This window comes from Dipodomys merriami, unplaced genomic scaffold (genome assembly GCF_024711535.1).
Source record: "Dipodomys merriami isolate MVZ:Mamm:240054 unplaced genomic scaffold, mDipMer1.0.p SCAF_53, whole genome shotgun sequence".
NCBI lineage: Eukaryota > Metazoa > Chordata > Mammalia > Rodentia > Heteromyidae > Dipodomys > Dipodomys merriami.
In genome coordinates, this window is record NW_027206102.1 from 6,040,001 (window position 1) to 6,049,397 (window position 9,397).

Here is a 9,397-nt window from a genome sequence, read left to right on the forward strand (position 1 = left end):
CTCATACCTGTAATCCTAGCACTCAGGGGACAGGGAACTGAGGATGGTGTATCAAAGCTAGCCAGGACAGGGAAATCTCTGAGACTCTTACCTTCATTTAACCAGCTGATAACCAGAAGTGGAAGTGTGGCTCAAATGGGAGAGTGCTAGCCTTGAGCACAAAAGATAAGGGACAGTGCCTAAGCCCTGAGGTCAAGCCCTAGTACCAACACACACAAAACAAAACAAATCCTAGTTGTTCACCCTCTATCCCAGGCCAACAAATCAATAAGGCTGGAACTTGACCCAGCTATCGCCTAGTGATTTCTCTCGATAGTCATTTTTAGAGGTCACTGCCCCACCAATGGTTTTCTGAGCTTTAAAACACCACTAGGCCTTCTCATTTAAGCAGTAGGTCAGCTGACATTCCACTAGGTCGCACCTTCCAGCAAACTTCTATGGGACCAGAGAGATCGTGCTCTGGCTCTAATGTCAAAGGATATACAGAAAGCCGTGCATGGTGGTCTCTGCTGGTAATAAGGGGTCTGCCGTGGATGAAAAGATTGAATTTGTTGGATAGCAACTGGCTGGTGAGTGTAGGAGCCACAGAAAGATAAGACTGGTCCTTGTTAGGAAACTGTGGCCAGGAAAGTAGACAGCTCCAATCTAATCAGAACTGACTCCACTCTCACCTGGCTTAGCCAATCAGAACACTATTCTCTGGCTACAGGGATCAGTCCAGAGGGGAGAATCTGGACTCCAGAAGGCAAATATGAAACAAGAGGTGCAATTCTGCAGGTGTTATGTAGACTAACTCAAGGAAATAGTGGCCTCTCCAGTCAGATGAGACAGCATTGGATGCAAGTCCCCTTGTGAGGCTTATCCAGGACATCTTGCTTAGGCTCAGACAGACCATACAGAATTCCTCCATGAGCTTCTTTGTTTTGTTTTCCTGTTGGGTTCAGCCTTTGAGGCAGGGGGAAGGAGTGGGGGGGGCGGCTGTCAGGGCCAGGATTTCCTGTGGTGGCCAGGAGCCCCTTGGGAACTAAGACTGTTGCAGAAAGCATGATGGAATGGTATGTTCAGGGAAAACCTGATGCCAGCAGAAACCTGCTGATTTGTGTGTTTGCCCTGTTGTGTTTACACAGAATTGTGATAGATAACAGGACATAAGGAAGTTCATGACATTACCCCAGTGATCAGTGTGAAGACCTATTCTTTTTTTTTGTCATGGGGCTTGAACTCAGTACCTGGGTGCTGTTCCTGAGCCCCTTTGTGCTCAAGGCTAGTGCTTACCACTTGAGCCACAGCACTACTTCTGGTTTTTGAGTGGTTAATTGGAGAGAAGTGTCTCATTGGGACTTTTTCCTGGGCTGGCTTTGAACCATGATCCTCAGATCTCAGCCTCCTGAGTAGCTAGGATTACAGGCATGAGCCACTGATGCCTGGCTAAAGACCTGTCTCTGAGTATCCCTTTACCATACTGCTTCCTGATATCCTGTTATTTAGCTCTTGAATCTGCCCTTTGATCATAAACTGAGACTACTTCAAGCTAACACATCCTCTCTGACTCATTAAAATCATAGGACAGAAGTTCAAGTGTTCTATCCCAGATTCCCCTCATCTCTCGCTTGACAAATGCATGCACAGAAGTCTTTTCTACTGTCATTGGACACAATGGGCTCAGAGCCACAGTAAAGTGATGTTCTGTTGGTGGCGGTTTGTTTTTTCTCCAGATCTCTATCTAGAATTATGCCACAGGTTGGCTTTGTCCACAAGCAATGTCTCAGATCCTCTCACACAACCTTCTTGAAACTACCTTGTCTCTGGGTTTCCATCACTGCCCTTCCCAGCACCTGACAGTTCTAGGGCTGAGCAGCCCATACTGTTTCTAGTCTAATGTGACTACATTATCCCTTGTAATCACCCCTACCTTATCCTGTTGTTCTACTCAGTTTTCCTCAGTTTCCAGAGTGAGAATGCCAAGCCCCTAATTTTTTCTGAGAAAAAGTCAGAAGAAAGTGGAGCTGAGAGGTGACCCAGGTCAACCCCTGACATTATCTGTGTCTTTACTCCAACTGAGCTCCCACACAAAAATTACCTAATAATGCTGATTTTTATTGCCTAATAAATGGAAATTTATAATTCCCCTTTAGCAGACATATTTCAGATGTCTGCAGAAAGAATTCCTGGTTGGCACCCTGTTCTAAAATGTCTATTTAGCTTTGTGGCTAGTATGCTTTTTGGACTGGCCTCCACCTCCTCTATGGGCTAGATGTTGACCTAGGATCTGCCTGGCTGGGATCAGAAGGTGGAGGATGAGCTGAGCCATTAAGACTTTTTCAGACTCTGAGATCAAGGAACACACAGGAAAGACGGAAGCACTTACAGATATAACCTCACTAATTCCCACCAAATCCTAGGTAGGTTCTATTCTTATTTCCATTTTCCAGATGAGAAAACTTAATAAGCCATCCCATTTCACACTTATTTACTCATCTATTCAACACATATTTAATAACTTACCATGCCTGGCATTGGTGACCAAGCCTGTAATCCTAAACTACTTGGGAGGCTGAGATCTGAGGATTGAGGTTCAAAGCCAGCCTGGGCAGAATAGTCCATTGAAGTCATCTCCAATCACTGCCAAAATATCAGAAATGGAACTGTGGCTCAAGTGGTAGAGAGCCAGTCTTGAGCAGAAAAAGTGAAGTGAAAGTAGCAAGGCCCTAGCACAAAAACAAAGAAGGTTCTTTTTCCATAAACCAACCTATCACACACCAGGTTCCTTAGCAGGTGCTAGGATTCAATGATAGGCAGGCAAATGGATCCCAGTCTCACATAAATCAATCCATGTATAACAATTGTGTTAGGTAGCAGCAAGGGAAAAAGTCATTATGGCTGTTAGGAGTAGAATTAGTATTAGAACTCAGTACTGCTGGAATTTAAGTTCAATATTCAGGAAAAGTTCCATTATGCTAACTCATTTGGGCTTTTCACCAAGGGAAACACTGGTTTAGCCAATGACCCTCTTGTCCCTTGTTACTGAATATATTTCTCTCTCTCTCTCTCTCTCTCTCTCTCTCTCTCTCTCTCTCTCTCTCTCTCTCTCTCTCTCTCTCTCTCTCTCTCTCTCTCTCTCTCTCTCTCTCTCTCTCTCTCTCTCTCTCTCTCTCTCTCTCTCTCTCTCTCTCTCTCTCTCTCTCTCTCTCTCTCTCTCTTCTACCCCTAAGCAAAAGGCAGACAATGCAGTATGCTTCGAACATGCATTCTGGCTTCAGCTTCAAGTTTGAATAGCAATTTTCAGTGCATTGGGCTACACCTTGCTTTTCTTATATAAACCATCCTGGAGATCACACCATATACATACAGATTTTCCTATTCTTTTCTTCCAACTGTGAAATTTTCCATGATGAGCTTGAATTTCAGATAATGGATAGATAATTTGGAATCGTTTTCACCCAGGCTAATTAAAATTATGCCAGAATCAGTAGCTTTGTTTTCATCCTATTCTGTAAAATGGAAGTAAATCTTTTCCATCTTTTTGATTGTGCTGGTCTTGAGGCTTGAACTGAGGGCCATGAGCTTTTATGTTCATGGTTAACAATCTACTACTTGAAAGGTCAATATTTTCAATAATCAATCATGATTATTACTACACTATTATAAATGTGGGTGAATTAATGAAATTATATTTGACACAGGAGGCAATTATGGGGAGGTAGGTCTTTGACCTTCAGATAAAGTAACTAGAGGAAGGAAGCACCATGACCATGTGCAAAATTTGTCTTCCTTCTTTGAGCCTGGTCATGCTCTTTGTGTTCTAGGGAGAAACACAGTAATGTGAAGAGAAGCAATAGATCTCTCTAAGGGATGAAGTGATCATGTGCCTTGTGCCTAGGACAAAGGTAAAATTTTTCACTTTCCAAAAAAGCAAATGGTGTCTTATGATAGCAGAAAATACATAAGGTCACTATACCTATACCTACCACTTAAAATAGTTGTCATTACTTGGGTAGGTCTATGCATCAATGGATATCATGGTAGCTCAGTTCCATCAAGATAAACAAACATAATATGAAGTGATGACCTTAGTAACTTATCCAATCAGATATTTGTGTAAAGAGACTATTATTTTCTGAAATTCTATTTTGTTGTAGCTATGATCAATTTTACTACAAAACATGAGAAAGAGCTAGAGTTAAATGCCAGTTATTTCATAGATGCTACACTCGAAGCATCAGTATCCTAGACATGTTGCATATGTAGGTTATAGTTTCCCAGTAGTTCTGATGGAGACATGCTATGATAGCCAACCCTATCTTCTAGGAAGACAGCAGGAAAGAATCTTGAGTTCACAAAGAGGGACAGTATTTCTATTGGTAGTAGAAAACATAAATCTCACCTATGCCATGGCAGGTCATAGTGGAATCATGGTTGTGGTCAGGAGAATCAGCTTCCCCACTTCACCTGAGTGACCCAATCTCATGTAGCACCTACTCACTAGAAATGAGTAGGATACGGGGTCCTTATTGCTGCCAGAACTGCTGTCTGGGTCTCTTTCTAAAATCTTAAAGAGAACAGTACCTTTCATTTTATGATTTCATTTTCCTGTGTGATGACAACTGAAGTTGTTGACAGAAAGCAGGAGTCTGCTACCAAGCTCCTGGTAGAATGGCAGGACATATATTTGTAGAAACAGAAGGTACATTATCTCCATTATAGTGGATATACAGGCCTGGAAAAGTAACCATTTTCTGCTTTTCATCTGCTTCTGGAAAATTCTGATAGCCAGTGATAGGGATGGATATGGATGCTCTTTGATGGCCCTTTGAATGACCCAGATGCCATCAGTTTCAGTGAGTGTCTCCTATATCTCACAAAGGCCAGTCCTAAACATGACATCATTCCAGTGACACAGGGTTGGATCCTGGCCCTGGCTGGGCACTGCAGTGGCAAGCCTGTGTTATCCTCATTGCTTGTCATCCATGCTAGAGCTCAAACCTATGTTACTTGAGATTACCAACTGATGCCTAAGCATTAGGCAAGAATCTCTCTCAGCTGTCAAGCTTTCTGTACTCAATTTATTCGCCCTGTTGTGCCCAACATTTGTTAGGTCCTGATCTTGTCTTGGAGAATAGTGTTTTTCATGCCTTTTGATTCTACTGTTATTGTTAATTCTGCATAGAGGGAGATGGACCAGGCAGGTATCCATCTGGGCCTGACTAGACTGCCTTGTATTGATTTCTTGATGGCATCACAGATCACCTAGTCCCTGTGCATGAATTTCAGAACTGTTTCAATATGAATGATCAGAGCACTGTAATACACCCTCTGCCAGGAACACCCACACAAAACAAGGTAAGTCTCTCATTTTAAGACTGTAGGACTTTGCCTTCCAAAATGCAAGTCACTACAAGGAAGTACTGTTTTTCTTTTAATGCTTATCTTTAAAGATTCAGAACTTTATCTCAACAGCCACATTCCTTTTTGCCAGCATATGTGTTTATAGCACATACAGAACATCCCCATCTTCTTATGGGCAATAGCTCTAAGCCTACCCTGGTGTCTAACATTGGTTTCAGATTGGTCTCCCTGGGTTCACATCAAAGTTTCAAACTCATATTAACAGTTGGAGATTGGAGCCATGATTCAGTAGTGGAAATGATGTGTTGAGAGATAATTCCTTCCTCAACTCTTTTTCATTTAAGGGTTTCAAGTGACTACAATATTTTTACTGAAAGCCTTGGATTACTCTGAGCTTACAGAGAGGATGTGGAGAGTGAGTAAAGAACAGGAAAAAGTGTGAGCCAGCTTGATCTCAACTGCCATAGTAAGGGAGTGCCACTTTGTGATATTTCATTATTCATGGTTTTTAAGCCAATTTAATGAAGAAATTAAATTCTCATGTTCAGAGGACAACTTTTCAGGGGGAAGCAACACATCACGGTTATCCAAGTGAAGGCATTTGGGGAACTTTTGGATTATATGTGCTGCATTGGAATCATTGGTTAAACAACAGGCATGAGTAAGTACTGGAAAGGGGAAAAGGAAAAGAAAGGGAAAGAGTGTGAATGGAGCAGAAGAAAGGGAAGCAGAAGAAAAGACAACAAAAGAAAAAGGGAAGTCAAAAGAAAGGTAGAGAATAAAACACTGACTTCTTCCTCTGACTTAATGACAGTAGAAAGAGGCTTTGTATTTTTGAACTTTGTATATGCTGTGGTGTAAGTCCTATTCTCAACGTGGTATTTGCACAGGAACTCTAGAAGAGCACCTATTTTCTCCCTTTCTCACAGTCTATATGATAGGGTTAGCTTTTGCTATTTTAAAGCTTTTGTGAAAGAAGGCCAAATGATTCTTCTGTTCTGAACTAGCTACTGCCTTAGGACATTTATTTTGTTGACATGAAATATGAAAGGGTGATCAACATACAAGAATGGAATATTTCTTTCTCAGCCCTCTAAAGGCTAGGCAGGGGGAAGTTCAAGTTAGCAACCTTGGGTTCAGTGAAGATGTTCTTGCTGAGACTTCTGGTGGGACAGAATTTTCTCTCTAAAACTGGACCTGGAGACAGAGCAGCTCTGCAGGACAAAGAGGCAGGCAGTGTGAGGTGTGCAGAGAGAGAAGTCACTGTCATGAACAGAATAACATGGAGACAGTGATGGTCTCTTGTAAGAAGAGAATGTCACAAACATGGATCCCTGATCAGGCTTGAGAAAGAGATTGTAGGGATGAGGCAAGTGTTGGTGCTGATGAGGGGTGACACTGTTCTAGGAGCAGCAGGGTTCTGAATTCCCATTTCAAAGACAACTCTCTCCTTTCCTTTTTGAAATATATCACTGATACTTTTCATGATCACTCAGCTGATGACTTCAGCAGCAGGGAAGAAGGAAACAGCATTGTGAGTTTAATTCATTTCCCTTTCACTTCATTTTTTTATTGTTAAAATACCATACAGAGGGGTTACAATTACATGGCCAAGGTAATGAGTACATTTCTTATCAAACATTGTTGCCTCCTCCTGTTTCCCCTTCCCTTCCCTTCCCATCCCCTCCCAAGTTTTAAAGTTGGACATAAGGACTTGTACATTTCATTGTTGCAATGGGTCCACCAGTATACCTACTTAAACGATTTGTTTTTCATTTCTTTCTACTGGGAATTTAAGTCAGGATATCCTACTTGCTAGGAAACTTCTCTCCTAATTGAGCCAGGAACCTAAACCTTGTGTTCCAGATCCTTAAGGAGTATCTCTTGCTTTTGTCTAGTGCAGACTTGCAATAAGATTTTTGCCACCAGAGTAGCTATGACCGTGGTTGGCATCCCCACTCTGGCTCAATTATATGCTGGGGCTCCCTGACTTTACACTCCAACTGTGATTATCCTCTCATTCTCATTAGCAGCTGAGATTACTTCTGTGAACCATCCTGCCTTGGCATTTTCATTTTCTGCTCATTACCTTTAATTCTGGTTAGCGCTTACATTCCCTTTTCCTTTTCCCCAGTTTTGATAATTCCCCTCTTGGAAGACCTGGTCTATGCAGACAGTTGTCACACCATCTTATGATAGAGAAGGTTGGGACAACTCCTGACAAATGGGTCCTTAGATGATTTTTCTTATTGTACAAATCACACACAATGTCTTTAAGCACATAGAGTTATTCAAGCCTTCACTGGGACACACAGACTTATATTTATTATGGTCCTTGTCATCCAATATTGCACAAACATCGTGTGTGATATTTCAACGTAATTATGTCTACAATAACTAAAATTTTTTCCTGCCCACCTATTATTTAGAATTGGTCTGTTTTCTGCTCCCAGAAGGCACTAATAAATAGAACAGCAAACTTACATTCTTGACAGGCAGGGGTGAGATGGGCAGAGTCTCATCTGATAGAGGGCAGCTTACTCAGAAATATTCAGGAGTATCTAGACATGGAAAGTGTTTCTGTATCTTTCAGGTGTCAGCATATTCTCACTTCTCTGGATTCCTTTGGAAAATTGACATCCTCGGTGATGAGGAACAGGAGAAAAATAGCGAGTTTAGTGGGCCATAGTATACAGAAAGTAAGGACTAAGATGGTTCGCATAATTTTCTTTGTGTATTTTTTGGTATATCAAAAAGCATAGCAGCTGCTGGGTGCTGGTGACTCATCTGTAATCCTAGCTACTCAGGAGGCTGACATATAAGGATTGTGCTGTGAAACCAGCTGGGTCAAGAAAATTCAGGAGACCCTTATCTACAATTAACTACCAAAAATAAAGAAAAGCCAGTGACTCAATCAACTAGTAGATCAGGGTCAAAAGATTCAGGATCAATGCCCAGGTGCAGAGTTTAAGATGCAGGACAGGCACATAATCTCACACTCCTACCATTTTACACACAGAAGGAATACTCAGTAACATCCAGACTGGCAGCTAGTGTGTTTGTGACCACACATAGAAATAGGAGAAATAACAATCTCCAGGCAGTCAAGAATGCCTGGAGAAGATCATTCTCTGCCTGCTGCTTTCCTGCCCTGCTGAGTGCCTGCATGTTCAGCCAGTGGAATTACAAAGAGACCCTATGGGAGCTGCCAAGAGTGTGGTGTGGTTCAGCTCTCACTGGAAGAACTGCCTTGTCTTCCCACCTCATCAAAGTCAACAGTGGCATGACCAGAGATTCCCTAGATGTATGAGACTTTAGGAAGTAGTTCTGCCATTTTCATTTAGGGCACTCAGGGAACCACAGCATTGAGAGAAGCAGCCGAGACACCTTTACATGCAGACAGGAATGGGCGAATTCTTCCAGCCCACCCAGCCAACCTTTGCCTCCCTTTGAGCATTCAGCAGGTTCTGGTATTCAGTGAGGATATTACAGGATCCAAGACTGGCTTATAATTGCCCAACTTCTGGTTCCAGCAGCTTTGGAGCCCGCTGGGAACCTGGAGTCACCAGAGGACACCATTTGTATACCTGAGATTTGCAAGCATCATGTCTCTACCTGAGTGTGTGTGTGCATGTGTGTGTGCGTGTGCGTGTGTGTGTGTGTGCGTGTGTGGTTGTGTTTTGTCAATCGTGGGGCTTAACTATGGGCCTGGGCACGGTCCCTCAGCTCTTCAGCTCAAGGCTAGTGTTCTATCACTTGAGCCACAGCACCTTTCTGGTTTTCTGAGTGGTTTATTGGAGGAGATAAGAGTCTCATGGACTTTTCCTGCCCAGGCTGGCTTTGAACCGTGATCCTCAGATCTCAGCATCCTGAGTAGCTAGGATTACAGGTATTAGCCCAGCTTGTATGTTTTTTGTATAGAAATTTACACAAGATCACACCTAAAGGCAATGCAATTCTCCTGGAGAGATTAAAGGACGCTGAATCATAAGTTTTACACATTCTTCTAATTCATTTATGAAGTTTTTCTTCAGTGATACAAATATAACTG